We start from the raw sequence: 21840 nt of genomic DNA, 5'->3' as shown, positions 1-21840 counted from the left end.
AAGCACTGTTCTAAGCGCTGGGGAGGATATAAGGTGATCAGGTTGTTCATTCACTGATTCATTCAATCATATTTATTGAGTGCTTACTGTGTGCACAGCACTGTACTAAGCGCTTGGGATGTACAAGTTGGCAACATACAGAGACGGTCCCTACCCAACAGCGGGCTCACAGTCTAGAAGGGGGAGACAGACAACAAAACAAAACATATTAACAAAATTAAATAGAATAAATATGTACAAATAAAATAGAGTAAAAAATACGTGCAAACATATATACATATATACAGGTGCTGTGGGGAGGGGAAGGAGGTAAGGCAGGGGGAATAGGGAGGTTGTCCCACGTGGGGCTCACAGTCTTAATCCCCATTTTACAGACGAGGTAACTGAGGCACAGAGAGGCTAAGTGACTTGCCCAAGGTCACACAGCTAACAATTGGTGGAGCCATGATTTGAACCCATGACCTCTGACTCCCAAGTCCATGCTCTTTCCACTGAGCCACGCTGTTTCTTATAGGTTTAAAATCGGTAAACAGAGTGTGTTTTGTGGGGGACAAGTTAAGAAGGGGAAATAGCAGGGCCAGGGTTGGAAATAGGTTTGGGGTTAAGGATGCAGTGGGGGAATCATTGAAAGGGCCATGGGGAAATGGGAATGCAAGGTGGGGAAAGGGCTGAGTTTGTAGGGACTTGGGAGGTGTACATCAGGGTGGGACTCTTTTCTTTTTTTGTGGTATTTGTTAAGCACTTACTATGTGCCAGACACTGCTGTAAGTGCTGGGGTAGATACAAAGTAATCAGGTTGGACACATTCCATGTCCCAGTTGGGGCTCACAGTTTAAATCCTCATTTTCTAGATGAGGTAAAATAAGGCCAAGAGAAGTGTGACTTGCCCAAGGTCACACAGCAGATGTGGCAGAGTTGAGACTAGAACCCACGTCCTTCTCACTCCCAGGCCCACGCTCTATCCACTAGACAGTGTTGTCTACCAGCAAACTTGGCATGACTGACTCCATCTTGCGCATACCAACAGTAACCCTCAATTTTGTGCAGCCCGAAAGCACCCCAGTGTGTGTAAAGTAACATTAACCAAAGTGGCTCCTCTCTGTCTGGAATGTCCCCATCCTGTGTTGGCCATTATCTCCTGATCACATCTTGTAAACAGGGATTTTAACACTAACCAAACCATGACAAACGGTTGTACTTTAACTTGGGATCTAGGAATGCCAAGGCCTGACGAACGGCACTACTCTCAGGAATCCTTTGTGTAGCTCGGATTTGAAACCCAATAAAAGAGGAAGAAGCGGCTGGAATCGGGGCTACTTGTCTCTCGTACCTCGCCTGTGAGGTGAACGGGCAGGTAGCCACTTTCCTCCTTTACTGCTCTATCTGAATTCATGTCTCCTAGTCATTTTTCCTTCTGTGTCATCACCTTGGATACACGACTCCTGCGGCCAATTTACACCGATTAACCTCTTTTGCACCCTACTTGTCGATAAGAGCTGCACATGTAAAGAGATATTGGGGGCAGGTAGCTGGAGTAGAATATCCTTGGCCATCTTGTAAGTAAGATCAGTGAGCACTAAAATCCACCCTTTCCTCTCCAGTTGGAATCTCAAGCAGCCTGGTCCTGGAGAGAGAGGATGGGGGTGGCCCTTCCCATTTTAGCATAGCCACTCATGGTGGCTTCAAAGCTCTCCATCCCCTTGCCCCCTCCTACCTCACCTCCCTTCTCTCCTTCTCCAGCCCAGCCTGCACACTCCGCTCCTCTGCCGCCACTAACCTCCTCACTGGGCCTCGTTTTCGCTCGTCCCGCCGTCGACCCCCAGCCCACATCCTACCTCTGGCCTGGAATGCCCTCCCTCCACAAATCTGCCAAACTTGCTCTCTTCCTTCCTTCAAAGCCCTGCTGAGAGCTCATCTCCTCCCGGAGGCCTTCCCAGACTGAGTCCCCTCTTTCTTCCTCTCATCCTTTTTAGACTGTGAGCCCACTGTTGGGTGGGGACTGTCTCTATATGTTGCCAACTTGTACTTCCGAAGCGCTCAGTACAGTGGTCTGCACACAGTAAGCACTCAATAAATATGACTGATTGATTGATTGATCCTCCTCCTCCCCTTCCCATCCCCTTTTCCTCCCTCTGCCCTTCCCCCTTCTCCTCCCCACAGCACTTTTTTTTTTTAATGGCATTTATTAAGCACTTACTATGTGCAAAGTACTGTTCTAAGCGCTGGGGAGTTTACAAGGTGATCAGGTTGTCCCACGTGGGGCTCACTGTCTTCATCCCCATTTTACAGATGAGGGAACTGAGGCACAGAGAAGTGAAGTGACTTGCCCAAAGTCACATAGCTGACAAGTGGAGGAGCCAGGATTTGAACCCATGACCTCTGACTCCAAAGCCCGGGCTCTTTCCACTGAGCCACGCTGCTTCCACTTGTGTATATTTGTACAATTTATTACTCTATTTTATTAATTATGTGTATATAGCTATAATTCTATTTATTCTGTTGGTATTTACACCTGTCTACTTGTTTTTGTTTTTGTTTTTTTGTCTGTCTCCTCCTTCTAGACTATGAGCCCATTGCTGGGTAGGGACTGTCTCTATATGTTGCCAATTAGTACTTCCCAAGCACTTGGTACAGTGCTCTGCACATAGTAAGCGCTCAATAAATACGAACCCTTTTGTGAACCCTTTTCACAAAATAGATAATGACAATAATAATGATGGTATTCGTGAAGCGCTTACTATGTGCCAAGCATTGTTCTAACCTCTGGGGTGGATACAAGCTAATCAGGATGTCCCACGTGGAGCTCACAGTCTTAATCCCCATTTTCCAGATGAGGTAACTGAGGCACAGAGAAGTTAAGTGACTTGCCCAAAGTCACACAGCTGATAAGCGGCGGAGCCGGGATTAGAACCCTCGACCTCTGACTCCCAAGCCTGGGCTCTTTCTGTTAGGAGATCAGCGCTTAGAACAGTGCTTTGCACATAGTAAGCGCTTAATAAATGTCATTATTATTATTATTATTATTATTATTATTATTATTATTATTATCAGATTTAGCCCAGTGAGATTTCAATTCCTCCCATAACTCCCCTACAGGAGGAATTAGGGAGCATTGGATTCTTGTGAGAACAAAATGTCTTTTATCTAGGAATGTCAACTAATCTTCAAGACAAGTCTGTGACTCTCTTACTGCACACTCTGTCCTGGAGGAAATGCACTGTGAGCCTATTAGCTCTTATCAGACACTTAAGGGACAGTGTCAAGTTGTCTATAAAAGTAAATGGGCTCAAAGTCTGCAAATTGTTTGTCACCATTCGTTCCTTTTGGTTTCTAAGTTCAGGGATTCATGACTAATGTATAATCCATTTTATATCCTCTGAGATGAGATCCGACTGGAAAGTGTGGACACTCCTTAAGAGACACACCATAATAATAATAATGATAATAATGATGTCATTTATTAAGTGCTTACTCTGTGCAAAGCACTGTTCTAAGCGCTGGGAAGGTTACAAGGTGATCAGGTTGTCCCATGGGGGGCTCATGGTCTTAGTCCCCATTTTACAGATGAGGTAACTGAGGCACAGAGAAGTGAAGTGACTTGCCCAAAGTCACACAGCTGATCATTGGCATAGCCAGGATTTGAACCCATGACCTCTGACTCCAAAGCCCATGCTCTTTTCCACTGAGCCACGCTGCTTCCCCAAGCAGCATGTGTCCTTAAGAGACACACCATAATAATAATAATAATAATAATAATAATAATAATGATAATGATGTCATTTTTTAAGCACTTACTATGTGCAAAGCACTGTTCTAAGCACTGGGGTGGTTACAAGGTGATCAGGTTGTCCCACTGGGGGCCTCACGGTCTTAATCCCCATTTTACAGATGAGGGAACTGAGGCCCAGAGAAGTTAAGTGATTTGCCCAGAGTCACACAGCTGACAAGACTGTGAGCCCGCTGTTGGGTAGGGACCGTCTCTATATGTTGCCAACTTGTACTTCCCCAAGCGCTTAAGTACAGTGCTCTGCACACAGTAAGCGCTCAATAAATACGATTGAATGAATGACAATTGTTGGAGCCGGGATTCGAACCCTTAACCTCTGACCTCAAAGCCCAAGCTCTTTCCACTGAGCCACGCGGCTTCTCCATCAGCAGCAAGTAAACAAGAGACAGCGATAATGCTCATAACGATGACATTCTCATCATCTTATCAATAGACTTGCTGACAGAGCTACTGCTCTGGACACCTGCCAGTTAGTGGCAAAGAACTGGCAGAAAAAATTGAATAACTGTAGGACCTTTTTCTAGGAGATTCATCATCAATCGTATTTATTGAGCGCTTACTGTGTGCAGAGCACTGTACTAAGCACTTAGCATTGTACTAAGCGCTTGATTCCTCCGATTCCTCCTCTTCTCCAGAGAAGAGCTTCCGTACGTACCTGGAGATCAAATTCCCGTTCTTGTGGGCATGGAATATGTCTACCAACTCTGTTGTACCGTACTCTCTCTTCTACACACTTAGTTCAGGGCTCTGCAGACAATAAGTGCTCATTAAGTACCATTAATCCATGTTATCTCTTTTGACTTTGTGTTTTTGGAAATCATTAGAAGGGTCAAAATGAATTCCATCCCTTTGGCTGATTTTAAATGCACAATTTGTGTCAATTCCCTTATAGAGCTCCTTTAAAGCAAGTCAATTTTCCCCTCGTTTGGGACTTAAATTTAATCCATTGTGAATATTCATGTGGGGTGCATACTGCTTACATATATGTTGTCGACTTGTGCTTCCCAAGCGCTTAGTACAGTGCTCTGCACACAGTAAGCACTCAATAAATACGATGGAATGAATTCGTGAATGAATTTTCAATGGAACAATAATAATAATGGCATTTATTAAGTGCTTACTATGTGCAAAGCACTGTTCTAAGCGCTGGGGAGGTTACAAGATGATCAGGTTGCCCCACATGGGGCTCACAGTCTTAATCCCCATAATAATAATAATAATGATGGCATTTATTAAGTGCTTACTATGTGCAAAGCACTGTTCTAAGCGCTGGGGAGGTTACAAGATGATCAGGTTGCCCCACATGGGGCTCACAGTCTTAATCCCCATAATAATAATAATAATAATAATAATAATAATAATAATAATAATGATGGCATTTATTAAGTGCTTACTATGTGCAAAGCACTGTTCTAAGCGCTGGGAAGGTTACAAGATGATCAGGTTGCCCCACATGGGGCTCACAGTCTTAATCCCAATAATAATAATAATAATAATAATAATAATGGCATTTATTAAGTGCTTACTATGTGCAAAGCACTGTTCTAAGCACTGGGGAGGTTACGAGATGATCAGGTTGCCCCACATGGGGCTCACAGTCTTAATCCCCATTTTAGAGATGAGGTAACTGAGGCACAGAGAAGTGAAGTGACTTTCCCAAAGTCACACAGCTAAGTGGCGGAGCCAGGATTAGAACTCATGACCTCTGACTCCAAAGCCCGGGCTCTTTCCGCTGAGCCACCCTGCTTCTCTGACAGAGCTCTACCAATGGAAGCTCTACCATTTTCTAGAAGATGAACCTGTTCCACTTCGGGTTGGAGTCTGAATTTTCTGCAATGAAGGGGCCAGTAGGCTAAAGTATTTGGTCTGACTCCATCCGCAGATTGAAAGTGGAGACTCTAGATGGGGACTTTATAAATAGCAGTCACTGGAAAACGGGATAATATTATTTTAACCTTGTACTTCCTCATCCCAGTAGATGAGGAAGCTGAAAGGATGTCAAGCTATGGTTTTCATATATATATATATATATATATATGTATATGTATATATGTATATATGGTTGTACATATTTATTACTCCATTTATTTATTTATTTATTTTACTTCTACATTTCTATCCTATTTATTTTATTTTGTTGGTATGTTTGGTTCTGTTCTCTGTCTCCCCCTTTTAGACTGTGAGCCCACTGTTGGGTAGGGACTGTCTCTGTGTTGCCAATTTGTACTTTCCAAGCGCTTAGTACAGTGCTCTGCACATAGTAAGCGCTCAATAAATACGATTGATTGATTGATTGATTGATTGATTTCAGAAACACATCTCAGTCTATCCTTAGAATGAGATGACCTTCCTCTCACTGTTGGCAGGGAACGTGTTTATCGGTAAATTGTACTCTCTCCGGTGCTTAGTACAGAGCTCTGCATGCAGTAAGCACTCAGTAAATAATAATGGCATTTGTTAAGCACTTACTACGTGCAAAGCACTGTTCTAAGCGCTGGGGGGGATACAAGGTGATCAGGTTGTCCCACGTGGGGCTCACAGTCTTAATCCCCATTTTACAGATGAGGTAACTGAGGCACAGAGAAGTTAAGTGACTTGCACAATTGACTGACTGATTAGGCCAAGATGATACGGCTGACAGCTGAAGTTTATCTATTCGGGTAACTGAAATTGAAAATGTGGGAAAGAAACGTCCTGACTATACTACACATTCAAATCCTTTATTGTTTGCAGTGCCTGGGCCTATTTTGGATGTAGCCATATCTCACGATCCTGCTCAAAAGGACTATTCCTTTCTAATTCACAGTTTGTTTTGCTGATCGTCCACCTCTGTCTTTCAGCTTTCAGGCATAATGGATAGAGCACAGGCATGAGAGTCAGTAGCGTGGCTTAGTGGGAAGAGTCCGTGCTTGGGAGTCAGAGGTCATGGGTTCTAATCCCGGTTCTGCCACTCGTCTGCTGTGTGACCTTGGGCAAGTCACTTAATAATAATAATAATAATAATGGCATTTATTAAGTGCTTAGTATGTGCAAAGCACTGTTCTTAGCGCTGGGGGAGATCCAAGGTGATCAGGTTGTCCCACATGGGGCTCACAGTCTTCTTAACTTCTTAAGTTAACTTCTTAACTTATCACTTAACTTCTCTATACCTCAGTTACCTCATCTGTAAAATGGGGATGAAGACTGTGAGCCCCATGTGGGACAACCTGGTAACCTTGTATCTACCCCAGTGCTTAGAACAGTGTTTGGCACATAGTAAGCACTTAACAAAGTAAGCACTTAACAAAGACCATTATTATTATTATTATTATTATAATCCTGGCTTCGCCACTCGTTTTCTGTAGAGTCTTGGGCAAGTCACTTCCCTTCTCTGTGCCTCAGTTATCTCACCTGTAAAATGGGGATTGAGACTGTGAGCCCCACGTGGGACAGGGCCTGTGTCCAACCCGATTTGCTTATATCCACCCCAGCGCTTAGGACAGTGCCTGGAACATAGTAAGTGCTTAACAAAAACCATAATTAAACAGCATGGCTTAGTGGAAAGAGCCCAGGCTTGGGAGTCAGAGGTTGTGGGTCCTAATCCCGGCTCTGCCACTTATCAGCTGTGTGACTTTGGGCAAGTCACTTCGCTTCTCTGTGCCTCAGTTACCTCATCTGTAAAATGGGGATTAAGACCGCGAACCCCATGTGGGACAACCTGATTACCCTATATCTACCCCAGCACTTAGAATAGTGCTCTGCACATAGTAAGTGCTTAACAAAAAGCATTATTATCATTATTATTATTACAATTATTATGTCGTATTATCCGAAACTGTCCATTACTGCATCCTTAAGATGTTTCATTTGCTTTTGATTGTTCTATTTCAGTTCACCATACAGCAAGAATTTGGCTATTCTACTGTCATCTTTTCTTTTCATTTGTTCCAGCCTGGGAAACTGGACCGCGAAAAGCACAGCTTCATTGCTAAGCCGCTGACTTTATTCCAAGATTTCCTTGTTTGTGACGCTATTTTCCACCTCAAGCTGGACACGGCCCATACAGGTGACTAACAGAATTGCTCAATGACTCAAATGTGAAATTTGTGTAGGGACCTGTCTTTGCAAGTATATGGAAGACTGGCATCACAGCTCTCTAAATTTAAACTCACTCTGAAACTCAATGCAATATTTCCACCACATTCTGACCAAATTGTAGGCAGACCCTGAGTCCGTTTTCTATTTCTTTGTCTGTTGTTATATCGTTAGACAAGGTGTGCTTGGGCAATACTTAGTTTCATGTGCCAGTGAAGATATTTATGGATAGAATTTCTCTGGAGTAGATTGGTACACGACCTAACATCAATTCAAAGCGAGAGACAAATTCTGCGAAGTCATTCAGAATAATCACCATGTCTCTAGGAGAGTGTGCTCCTCCATCAGTAATTAGGATTATCAAAGATGCCCATGACCTGGTTATTTGAATTTCTAGGGTTTGGAAGCACTAGTGTCCAAGTTTTTGGATGCATTGTCTAGCATGGCTGTTTAAAATAAATTGAATAGGGCATAGAATTTAAGCGCTTACTATGTGAAAATAATAATAATAATAATGGCATTTATTCATTCATTTTACTCAATTGTATTTATTGAGCGCTTACTGTGTGCAGAGCACTGTACTAAGCGCTTGGGAAGTACTAGTCAGCAACACATAGGTCTCTATGTCCCTACCCAACAATGGGTTCACAGTCTAAAAGGGGGAGACAGACAACAAAACAAAACATGTAGACTCAGCGCTTACTATGTGAAAAGCACTCTTCTAAGCACTGTGGAAGTTACAAGGTGATCAGGTTGTCCCACAGGGGGCTCACAGTCTTCATCCCCATTGTACAGATGAGGGAACTGAGGCACAGAGAAGTTAAGTGCACAAAGTCACACAGCTGACAATTGGCAGAGCTGGAATTCAAACCCATGACCTCTGACTCCAAAGCCCGTGATCTTTCCACTGAGCCACGCTGCTTCTCAAGCGACAAGCACTGTTCTAAATGCTTGGGTAGATACAAGCGACATCAAGCTCACAGTCTTAATCCCCATTTCACAGACGAGGTAACTGAGGCAGGGAAAAGTTAGTGACTTGGCCAAGATCTCACAGCAGACAAGTAGCAGAGCTGGAATTAGAACCCAGGTGACTCTCATCTGACTCTCTGGCCCCTTCTCTATCCACTAAATAATAATAATAATAATAATGGCATTTATTAAGTGCTTAGTATGTGCAAAGCACTGTTCTAAGCCCTGGGGGTGGTTACAAGGTGATCAGGCAGTCCCACGTGGGGCTTACACTCTTAATCCCCATTTTACAGATGAGGTAACTGAGGCCCAGGGAAGTTAAGTGACTTGCCCAAAGTCACACAGCTGACAAGTGGTGGAGCGGAACTTGAACCCATGACTTCTGACTCCAAAGCCCGTGCTCTTTCCACTGAGCCATGCTGCTTCTTTTTAGGACCTGCCTTTAAATGTAGGCTAGCTTTATCCCATTGGGGATAGAAAATGGATTGGACAGAGCATCCTGTCTTTGACACCTCAAGTTATGACATTATGAAACAGTTCCGGAAGACTGTGAGCCCACTGTTGGGTAGGGATTGTCTCTTTCTGTTGCCGAATTGTACTTTCCCAGTGCCTAGTACAGTGCTCTGCACACAGTAAGCGCTCAATAAATACGATAGAATGAATGAATCATCATCATCATCAATTGTATTTATTGAGTGCTTACTGTGTGCAGAGCACTGTACTAAGCGCTTGGGAAGTACAAGTTGGCAACATATAGAGACAGTCCCTACCCAACAGTGGGCTCACAGTCTAAAAGGGGGAGACAGACAACAAAACCAAACACACTAACAAAATAAAATAAATAGAATAGATATGCACAAGTAAAATAGAGTAATAAATATGTATGAATGAATGAATGAGCCTATGCCACTCTTAAGGCAGTGAAATCTGACCTAATAATGCCGTCAAAGGTCTAGGAAAACTTGGTTAGGTGTCCTGATGGTATTCCCTGAATGTCTCAATAATAATAATAATATTAATGGTATTTGTTAAGCGCTTACTAGGTGCTAAGGACCGTTCTACTGCAACAATCATATCCACAGTGCAATGCAAGGTATATATGGTCAACAATACTCTTCATTAGTTGGTTCAGAGAGCTGGGACTAGAACTTTTTCAGGAGAGGAGACCAGTAAAGTGCCGTGATTCGTACGACAGTCTGACCGTTCACCTCTTTTCTTGTGGACGGTGATGATAGTAGTAGCATTTTTGAAATCCAGGAGATGCCATTTTTTGTGGTTCTGACTGCTTCACCTGTGGCTTTCTCCATAAAGATGACTGATTTCACATCAGCATTCTATTAATAATAATGATAATAATGGCATTTATTAAGCGCTTACTATGTGCAAAGCACAGTTCTAAGTACCAGGGAGGTTACAAGATGATCAGGTTGCCCCACGGGGGGCTCACAGTCTTCACCCCCATTTGACAGATGAGGTAACTGAGGCACAGAGAAGTTAAGTGACTTGCCCAAAGTCACACAGCTGACAATTGACACACAGCTGACAACTGACATTACTAAGTTAAGCAGCTCCTACAAACTAGTTTTTAAGTTTGTATAAATTTCCAACTTTCTGTTTCCCTGCCAAGAGCACACTATGTAGACCAGTAATTTACTTCCTTTAAATGACTCTCATTTATAAACACCTGATCCCAAATTTCAAGGTAATTACTGCAGTGTTGTGTCACTGTGGAATGTGCATTTTTTGATGACCAGAAACAGTTTCGATTTAAATGCCAATAGAGTTCTATTTTTTGTAACACAAGGTAATGTCATAGGTTAAAAAAACCACATTATTTCTAGTTGAATGAGGTACAATCTCCTATGAAATTTCTTTCTTTCTGACAAGAGATGGTTCAGGTTTAGCTGTTTTCTGTAGTCAAGAGTTTGGGGGATTATTGAACACTTTTAATTAATGTAATATATTAAACTATAAAAAATTATATTTTGCTGCAAACACCTTAGGTATTTTGGGGATTAGAAATACACTCCAGGGATTTTTCTTTCTCATCACAAAAAGGGTAACTCCAGTGGCTGGATAAATAGGAAAATTTGTATGGGATTTATCCAATCTAAAATCCTTCAGACTTTTTGAAATGGGCAGAATGTCTTTCAAATATATTTCCCATGGTGAAAAGGGGAATCACTGGGTGTTATGAATGGCTAAATTTAGGTTCATCTGGATTGCCGATTTGGAGATTTCCAACCCCACGATGGTTTCACCACGTGAAGCAGATTGAACCCCTCAGCAAGTCTTTGATGAGATTGTTTTGGGGTTTGATTGAATCCATCCTATTTTTCCCATTTGTGTATCTGACTACCAAATGCTGCTTTTAAGTGGCTCGTTCTTTCATTTCCCTCCCCAGGATTCTTTCTGCCTCTTTTTCTCCTGAACAATTCTGTTCAAATCCCAGGGTGTCTACCTAATCACTAGGCCACATCTGCAAGTTGCCATCCTGGGGTCCGTTCTGAGAGATACGGAAGGCCACTTGTGAACCAAAATTACATGAGTTATAGCTCATCGATCGATCAGTCGTCTTCACTGAGCGCTTACTGTGTGTGGAGCACTGTATTAACTGCTTGGGAGAGTACAATATAACAGAGTTGATACAGCTTTTCTTTTTTTTTAATGGTATTTGTTAAGCGCTTACTACATCCCAGGCACTGTACTAAGCTCTGGGGTAGATAGGAAAAGCAGCGTGGCTTCATGCAAACAGCCCGGGCTTGGGAGACAAGCACAGCTTGTCTGCTGTGTGACCTTGGGCAAGCCACTTCACTTCTCTGTGCCTCAGTTACCTCATCTGTACAATGGGGATTAAGAGGCCCAAGTGGGCTCTTCCCTTGTATCTACCCCAGCGCTTAGAACAGTGGTTGGCACATAGTAAGTGCTTAACAAATACCATCATTATTAGAGAAGCAGTGTGGCTCAGTGGAAAGCGCATGGGCTTGAGAGTTAGAGGCCATGGGTTCAAATCCCACTCCACCACTTGTCAGCTGTGTGTCTTTGGGCAAGTCACTTAGCTTCTCTGTGCCTCAGTTACCTCATCTGTAAAATGGGGATTAAGATTGTAAACCCCACATGGAACAACCTGATCACTTGGTATCCTCCCCAGTGCTTAGAACAGTGCTTTGCACATAGTAGGCGCTTAACAAATACCAAAATTATTATTTTACAAGCTAGGTTGCACACAGTCCATGTCCCACATGGGACTTGCAGTATTCAACCCCACTTTACAGATGAGTTAACTGAGGCACAGAGAAGTTAACCGACTTGCCAAAGGTCACAGAGCAGACAGGTGGCAGAGACAGGATTAGAACCCAGGTATTTCTTACTCCTAGGCTCATGTTTGACTCTTCCTCATCTGGACCCAGAAGACTGTATTGGCCCGGCATAATGGCCATAAAAATAAGTCCATATCATCATCATCGTCATCAATCGTATTTATTGAGCGCTTACTGTGTGCAGAACACTGCACTAAGCGCTTGGGAAGTACAATTTGGCAACATATAGAGACAGTCCCTACCCAACAGTGAGCTCACAGTCTAAAAGGGGGATATGCTCTCCATATGCTCTCTCAGTTGAACGTGATCGGAAACCTGGACTGTGAGGACAGAAATAGATTGCACAAGGTTTTCTACACCCTCCTCTCCAGCCCCCACAACAATATTCAAACAGGAGCATCCCAGCAGGACGCTTCCTAACAGGGACCACTGAAGGGAAATTGTATTTTAACGTCTGTCTCCTTCTGTAGATGGCAATCAATGGATGGTATTTCTTGAGTGTTCACTGTATGCAAGGAAATCAATCATCAATCAATAGTAACTGCTAAGCATTTACTGTGTGCAGAGCACTGTACTAAACACTTGGGAAGTAAAGTGAGCAAGCAACCGCTTGAGAAGCAGCATGGCTTATTGGATAGAACACAGGCCTGGGATTCAGAAGGTCATGAGTTCTAATCCCAGCTAGGCCTCTTGCCTGCTGTGTGACCTTGGACAAGTCATTTCACTTCTCTGGGCCTCAGTTATCTCATCTATATAATGGGGATTGAGACTGTGAGTCCCACGTGGGATAGGGACTGGGTCCAACCTGATTTGTTCATATCCACCCCAGTGCTTAGGACAGTGCCTGGCCCATAGTAGGTGCTTAACAAATACCACAATTATTATTGGGAGAGAGCAATAGAAAACAACTGTCTCCCCCTGTCTAGAGGGGGAGACAGACATTAAAACGAATTATGGCTATGTACATAATTGTTGAGGGGCTGTGGGTGGGGTGAATAAAGGGGAAAAATCCAAGTGCCAGGGTGATGCAGAAAGGAGAGGGAGCAGGGGAATGAGGGTTTAGTCGGGGAAGATCTCTTGGAAGGAGATGTGATTTTAATAAGACTTTTCCTTAAGTCTTGAGGCCAGGGCAGAACTCATTCCAAATACAAGCTCCTTGTGGGCAGGGATCGGGTCAGCTTATTGTTCTATTGTACTCATCCAAGTGCTTAGTACAGTGCTCTGCACACAGTTTAGCACTCACTAAATGCGAATGACTGTTGTCTACTAGCTTTCTTTTTGGTACTTCCCCAACCTCTTAGTACAGCACTGTAGCCTAGGTAAGTACTCTTGTCTTGTTTTATGCCATCGAGTCGTTTCCGAACCATAGTGACGCCTTGGACATATCTCTCCCAGAACGCCCCGCTCTCCATCTGCCATCATTCATTCATTTATTCAGTCATATTTATTGAGTGTTTACTGTGTGCAGAGCACTGTACTAAGCACTTGGGAAGTACAAGTTGGCAACGTATAGAGACAAAATAAGTAATAATAATAATAATAATAATAATAACGATGGCATTTATTAAGCGCTTACTATGTGCAAAGCACTGTTCTAAGCGCCGGAGAGGTTACAAGGTGATCAGGTTGTCCCATGGGGCCTTACAGTCTTAATCCCCATTTTACAGATGAGGAAACTGAGGCACAGAGAATAATAATAATATTGATGGCATTTATTAAGTGCTTACTATGTGCAAAGCACTGTTCTAAGTGCCAGGGAGGTTACAAGGTGATCAGGTTGTCCCACAGGGGGCTCACAGTCTTAATCCCCATTCTACAGATGAGGAAACTGAGGCACAGATAATAATAATAATGATGATGGCATTTATTAAGCACTTACTATGTGCAAAGCACTGTTCCAAGCGCTGGGGAGGTTACAAGGTGATCAGGTTGTCCCACGGGGGGCTCACAGTCTTAATCCCCATTCTACAGATGAGGGAACTGAGGCACAGAGAATAGTCGAGTAGTAGAATAGTAGAATTGAGAAGTAGAATTGTAAATATGTATAAGTAAAATAGAGTAATGAATCTGTACAAACCTACATACAGGTGCTGTGGGGAGGGGGAGAGGAAAAAGGATCCAGAGAGTTTTCTTGGTAAAAATTCAGAAGTGGTTTACCATTGCCTCCTTCTGCGCTGTCAACTCGAGTCTCCGCCCTCAACTCTCTCCCCTGCTCCCACTGCCCAGCACGGGGGAGTTTTGACTTGTAGCAGATGGCCTTTCACTCGCTAGCCACTGGCCAAGCTAGGACTGGAATGGACAGGCCTCTGCTTGACTCTCCCTCCTGTAGCCGAGACTGGGAGAGTACTGGAAACTCTCCCAGTGCAACCCTGAGAGGGGGAGGTAAGTACTCACTTAATAAATAAAACTTTATGAGCTATTCAAAGTCTCTCACAACTGTAGCTCATATAGAAAGTGATGTGATGGCAGCAGTCTGGTCAGATTCAATCCCACTTTCATCGAGAGCTCACCTACTCCAGGAGGCCTTCCCAGACTGAGCCCCTTCCTTCCTCTCCCCCTCGTCCCCCTTTCCATCCCCCCCATCTTACCTCCTTCCCTTCCCCACATCACCTGTATATATGTATATATGTTTGTACATATTTATTACTCTATTTATTTATTTATTTATTTTACTTGTACATATCCATTCTATTTATTTTATTAGTATGTTTGGTTTTGTTCTCTGTCTCCCCCTTTTAGACTGTGAGCCCACTGTTGGGTAGGGACTGTCTCTATATGTTGCCAACTTGTACTTCCCAAGCGCTTAGTACAGTGCTCTGCACACAGTAAGCGCTCAATAAATACGATTGATGATGATGATGATGATGATCTGCATTACCCTGACTTGCTGCGTTTGTTCTTTCCCGCTTCCAGCCCCACAGCACTTACGTATGCATCTGGCATCATTTATTTCTACTGATGTCTGTCTCCCCCATTCTAGCTCACTGTGGGCAGGGAATGTGTGGGTTTATTGTTGTAGAGTAATCTACCAAGCGCTTAGTAGAGTGTTGTGCACACAGTAAGCACTCAATAAATACGATTGAGTTAATGAGTGAATTCAGATCCCAGGGCCAATAATCCCCAAATCCACTGCTACTGGAACTTGTAAGAAATTCCACTTGAGTTTATGAGAAGGGCCTAGCAGAAAGAATATAATGATAATAATAATAATAATAATAATAATAATAATAATAATAATAATGGCGTTTGTTAAGCGCTTACTATGTGCAAAGCACTGTTCTAAGCGCTGGGGAGGATACAAGGTGATCAGGTTGTCCCACGGGGGGGCTCACAGTCTGGATCCCCATTTTACAGATGAGGCAACTGAGGCCCAGAGCCTAGAAGTGACTTGCCCCAAGTCACACAGCTGACAAGTGGTGGAGCCGGGATTTGAACCCATGACCTCTGAATCCAAAGCCCTGGCCTGAGGGCCAGAAGACCTGGGTTCAAATCCCATTTTTACCACTCCTTTCAGCTTCTCCCTAGCTCTTGGGTTGGTACCTCTAAATCATCCCACCCTAAACTCTGCAGCACTTATGTACCTATCCATAATTTATTTATTTATTATTATCAAACTGTCTCCCTCACCATCTCCTTGGGGACAGAATACAAGTCTACCAACTCCGTTAAAGTGTACTCCCCCCAGCACAGTAAGTGCTGCCCACATAGCTTGTTGTGGGCAGGAAACGTGTCTGTTCATTGTTATATTTTACTCTCCCAAGTGCTTAGTACAGTGCTCTGCACCCAGTAAGTGTTCAATGAATATGAGTGAATGAATGAAATGATTGATTGGCACGTGACCTTGGGCAATTGACCTTGAGAAGCAGGATGGCTTAGTCGCAAGAGCACATGATTGGGAGTCAGAGGACATGGTTCTAACCCTAGCTCTGCCCTTGTCTGCTGTGTGACTTTGGGCAAGATACTTAACTTTTCTGTGCCTCTGTTATGTCTCTGTAACATGGCAATTAAAACTGTGAGCCCCACATGGGATAACCTGATTACCTTGTATCTACCCAAGCACTTAGAACAGTACTTAGCACATTCATTCACTCAATCATATGTACTGAGCGCTTACTGTGTGCAGAGCACTGTACTAAGTGCTTGGAAAGAACAATGCAGCAACAGAGACAATCTCTGCCCAACCTAGTAAGCGTTTAACAAATTCCATAATTATTATTATTTAAAAAATTTTTGAAATCACTTCATTTATCCGTACCTGTTTCCTACACCTGTCTCTCCAGGCCCCATCCACCACATCCATCTATGCGATTTGGTTTTGTTTTTTAACCAGGGATTTATTCTGGTTTCACTCAATAATCATAACTGTGTTATTTATTAAGCACTTATAATGTCCCAGGCAGTATACTAAGCTCTGGGGTCGATACAAGCAAATCAGGTTGAATACAGTCCCTGCTCCACATAGGGCTCATAGTCTTCATCCCCATTTAACTGAGGCCCAGAGAAGCAATATTAATAATAATGATGGTATTTGTTAAGTGCTTACTATGTGCAAAGCACTGTTCTAAGCGCTGGGGGGATACAAGGTGATCAGGTTGTCCACATGGGGCTCACAGTCTTCATTCCCATTTTACAGATGAGGTAACTGAGGCCCAGAGAAGTTAAATGACTTGCCCAAAGTCACACAGCTGACAATTGGCAGAGGCGGGATTTGAACCCATGACCTCTGACTCCCAAGCCCGGGCTCTTTCCACTGAGCCACGCTGCTTCTCATCAGGTTGAATACAGTCCTGCCCCACATAGGGCTCATAGTCTTCATCCCCATTTTACTGATGAGGTAACTGAGGCCCAGAGAAGAGAAGCAATAATGCTAATGATGGTATTTGTTAAGTGCTTACTAAGTGCAAAGCACTGTTCTAAGCACTGGGGGGATACAAGGTGATCAGGTTGTCCCACAGGGGGCTCACAGTCAATCAATCAATCAATTGTATTTATTGAGCGCTTACTGTGTGTAGAGCACTGTACTAAGCGCTTGGGAAGTACAAGTTGGCAACATATAGGGACAGTCCCTACCCAACAGTGGGCTCACAGTTTAAAAGGGGGAGACAGGGAACGAAACCAAACATACTAACAAAATAAAATAAATAGAATAGATATGTACAAGTAAAATAAATAATAAATAAATAGAGTAATAAATATGGAGGTAACTGAGGCACAGAGAAGTTAAGTTACTTGCCCAAAGTCACACAGCCAATAAGTGGCAGAGCTGGGATTAGTACAAGCGCTTCAATTCAAGCGCTTAGTACAGTGCTCTGCACATAGTAAGCACTCAATAAATATGATTGATTGATTAGAACTCATGACCCCTGACTCCCAAGCCGGGCTCTTTCCAGTGAGCCACGCTGTGCCCCCGAGTCATGGCAGACAAGTGGCAGAGCTGGGATGAGAACCCAGGTCCTTCTGACTCCCAAGCCCGGGCTCTAACCGCTAGGCCATGCTGCTTCTCTTGCCATCACTTCCAGCAGAACAGGGGGAGGAAAATGGGAGGACCATTCCAACATCTATGTCCCGGCTCCACCTCCTTGATTCCAAACAGTGGCCAGCCAGTTGGGGTTGGCCTGGCCTCCTCCTGTTTTGCCACTCTCTTTGGGCTCAGCTCCAAATTCCTTCCCCTCTCACACTTCTGTCCCTAATGTTTGCTTCCTGGAAGAGTCTGTCACCATGGAAACCAACCAGCCATCGCTTTAGCCCAAGGGCACTTCCAGCTGTGAAAAGAGACAGCAATTCCCCTCCCGACTGACCTCCTCTCCCTTCCCCACCTATTGCAGGACAAAATTGGGGCAGGAAACAAAGCCAAGCTTTGGTGCCTTTAAAGGACTGGAAGTGGAGGAGGGGAGAGCAACTTAACCACTTTCTATCCCTTAGTATGATGCCTGGCACATAATAAGGGCTTAATAAATACCACGATTATTCTTATCAATCACAATACATACAATTTGGAGTCATATTCATTGTGGACAGGGAATGTGTCTGTTTATTTTTGTATTGTAATAATAATAATAATTATGGTACTTGTTAAGCCAGTGCAATACACTGTTCTAAGCAGTGGGGGAGGTTACAAGGTGATCAGGTTGTCCCACGGGGGCTTACAGTCTTAATCCTGTTGTCCACTAGCAGACTTGGCATAACTGACTCCATCTTGTGCATGCCAACAGTAACCCTTTATTTTGTGCAGACAGAAAGCACTCCAGTGTTTGTAAAGTAACATTAACCAAAGTGGCTCCTCTCTGTCTGGAATGTCCCCATCCTGTGTTGACCGTTATCTCCTGATAAGATCTTGTAAACAGGGATTTTAACACTAACCAAACCTTGACAAACAAAGGGTTGTACTTTAACTTGGGATCTAGGAATGCCAAGGCCTCACGGGAATCCTTTGTGTAGCTTGGATTTGAAACCCAATAAAAGAGGAAGAAGGGGCTGAGATGGGGCTGTTTGTCACTGCTTGGCTTCACAGACTCCGTCCTCTCCTGGTTCTCCTCTTACCTCTCCGGTCTTTCATTCTCAGTCTCTTTTGCAGGCTCCTCCTCCCCCTCCCATCCCCTTACTGTGGGGGTTCCCCAAGGTTCAGTTCTCGGATGCCTTCTGTTCTCGATCTACACTCAGTCCCTTGGTGACCTCATTTGCTCCCACAGCTTCAACTATCATCTCTACACTGATGACACGCAGATCTACACCTCTGCCCCTGCTCTCTCCCCCTCCCTCCACGCTCGCATTTCCTCCTGCCTTCAGGACATCTCCATCTGGATGTCCGCCCGCCACCTAAAACTCAACATGTCCAAGACTGAACTCCTTGTCTTCCCTCCCAAAACCTGCCCTCTCCCTGACTTGCCCACCACTGTTGATGGCACTACCATCCTTCCCGTCTCACAAGCCCGCAACCTTGGTGTCATCCTCGACTCCGCTCTCTCATTCACCCCTCACATCCAAGCTGTCATCAAAATCTGCAGGTCTCAGCTCTGCAACATTGCCAAGATCCGCCCTTTCCTCTCCATCCAAACCGCTACCCTGCTCGTTCAAGCTCTCATCCTATCCCATCTGGACTACTGCATCAGCCTCCTCTCTGACCTCTCATCCTTGTGTCTCTCCCCACTTCAATCCATACTTCACGCCGCTGCCCGGATTGTCTTTGTCCAGAAATGCTCTGGGCATGTTACACCCCTCCTCAAAAATCTCCAGTGGCTACCAATCAATCTTTGCATCAGGCGGAAAGTCCTCACCCTCGGCTTCAAGGCTGTCCATCACCTTGCCCCCTCCTACCTCACCTCCCTTCTCTCCTTCTCCAGCCCAGCCCATACCCTCTTCTCCTCTTCTGCTAATCTCCTCACCATGCCTCGTTCTCGCCTGTCCTGCCGTCAACCCCTGGCCCACGTCATCCCCCTGGCCTGGAATGCCCTCCCTCTGCCCATCCGCCAAGCTAGCTCTCTTCCTCCCTTCAAGGCCCTACTGAGAGCTCACCTCCTCCAGGAGGCCTTCCCAGACTGAGCCCCCTCCTTCCTCTCCCCCTTGCCCCCATCTTCATCTTACCTCCTTCCCTTCCCCACAGCACCTGTATATATGTATATATGTTTGTACATGTTTATTACTCTATTTATTTATTTATTTATTTTACTTGTACATATGTATTCTATTTATTTTATTTTGTTAATATGTTTTGTTTTGTTCTCTCCCTTCTAGACTGTGAGCCCACTGTTGGGTAGGGACCGTCTCTATATGTTGCCAACTTGTACTTCCCAAGCGCTTAGTACAATGCTCTGCACACAGTAAGCGCTCAATAAATACAATTGATTGACTCACTGATTGACTGATTGGTACTTCTCCCGGGAGGTGAACAGGCAGGTAGCCACTTTTCTCCTTTACTGCTCCAACTGAACTCATGTCTCTGACTCATTTTTCCTATCTGTGTCACCACCTTGGGTACACGAACCCTGCGGCCGATTTACACCGATTAACCTATTTTGCACCCTCGATAACAATCCCCATTTTACAGATGTGATAACTGAGGCCTAGAGAAGTTAAGTGACTTGCCCAAAGTCACACAGCTGACAAGTGGCAGAGCCAGGATTTAAACCCATGACCTCTGACTCCCAAGCCCCGGCTCTTTCCACTGAGCCACGCTGCTTCTCTTGTACTCTCCCAAGCTCTTAGTACAGTGTTCTGGATGCACTCACCCCCTACCAAGGATCCCTCTGTACCAGTGCCAGTCCTCCGCTCCTCCCTCCCCGCCCCCACCCCATCCCCATTCTCCTTTCCCATCGCCACTCCTCTTCCCACTCTCCCCACCTAGGCCCCCACCAACTCATCCCAATCCAAACCCTCCCCACCCCTCGCACCCTTCCCCCTCCCTCCCCTCCCTCGACAGCTGCTGCCAAGTGTGGCCTCTGGAACCCCCGCTCCGTTTTAAGTAAGATCCCTTTCATCCTGGACCTATTCCTTTCCAGTTCTCTACTCCTCCTCGCCCTAACTGAAACATGGTTTTCTCCGGACGACATGGTCTCTTCTGCTGCTCTCTCCAGTGGAGGCCTCTTCTTCTCCCACTCCCCAAGACTCACCGGAAAAGGAGGAGGTATCGGTTTCCTTCTCGCCCCCCAATGTCGCTTTCGCACTATCCCTCTTCCCCCTTCCCTTTCCTTCCCTTCCTTTGAAGCCCACATTATTCGCCTCTCCCACCCCCTCCAGATTCTTGTAGCCATCATCTACCATCCCCCCCGGCCCCACCTCCAACTTCTTTAACGACTTTGACCCCTTCCTCACCTTCCTTCTCTCCTTCTCCATGCCCACTCTGATCCTCAGAGACTTCAACATCCACATGGATATCCCTGATGACTCCTCTGCCACCTGCCTTCTATCTCTCCTTGACGCTGCCAAACTCTTGCTCCACCCCACCTCACCCACTCACCAACTTGGTCATACCCTCAACCTCATCATCTCCTACCGCTGCACTGTGTCCACCCTCACCAACTCTGAAATCCCTCTTTCTGATCATAATCTTCTCACCTGCCTCATCACTCACACTCCTTTCCCCTGTAAATCCATATTACTCCCTCACAGAGATCTCCACTCTCTTGACCACATCCATCTTTATGAGCGCCTCACACCCTACCTCGCCTCCCTCTCCTCTCTGCCCAGTCTTGACGATCAGATTACTGCTCTCAACTCTACCCTTTCTACTCAGCTAGACTCACTCGCTCCCCTTTCCCTTTGCCGCTCTTGTACCACTAACCCACAGCCCTGGATCACTGCCACTGTCCGTCTCCTTCGCTCTTATGCTCGAGCTGCCGAACGCTGCTGGCGAAAGTCTAAACACCGTGCCAACCTCGTTCACTTCAAGTTTATCCTTTCCTGACTTAACTCAGCCCTCTCCTCTGCCAGACAAAACTATTTCTCCTCCCTTATTGACACCCATGCCCATCGCCCCTGCCAGCTCTTCCGTACATTCAACTCCCTTCTCAGGGCCCCGGTTCCTCCCCCTCCTCCTTCCCTCACCCCCAACGATCTGGCCTCCTACTTCATTGACAAAATTAAATCCATCAGGTCCGACCTCCCCAAAGTCTCTTCCCCCGCTTCTCCAACCCCCCGGCTCTCAACACTCTCTGCTACTCTCCCATCCTTCCCAGCTGTATCCTCAGAGGAGCT

At 44.9% G+C, this 21840-nt stretch overlaps 1 non-coding gene across 1 annotated transcript; it reads right to left on the bottom strand.

Annotated features, from left to right (window-relative positions):
- Positions 1-14391: 14391 nt before the first annotated feature.
- LOC119924627 lies at positions 14392-14529 on the bottom strand. The gene has a single exon (XR_005449330.1). It is a non-coding gene; the product is annotated as a small nucleolar RNA SNORA7 (small nucleolar RNA).
- Between the last annotated feature and the right edge of the window lie 7311 nt (positions 14530-21840).

Source organism: Tachyglossus aculeatus, chromosome 2, assembly GCF_015852505.1.
Source record: "Tachyglossus aculeatus isolate mTacAcu1 chromosome 2, mTacAcu1.pri, whole genome shotgun sequence".
Lineage (NCBI taxonomy): Eukaryota > Metazoa > Chordata > Mammalia > Monotremata > Tachyglossidae > Tachyglossus > Tachyglossus aculeatus.
The sequence above is the reverse complement of the archived record's forward strand: the minus strand, read 5'-3'. Positions and strand labels throughout refer to the sequence as shown.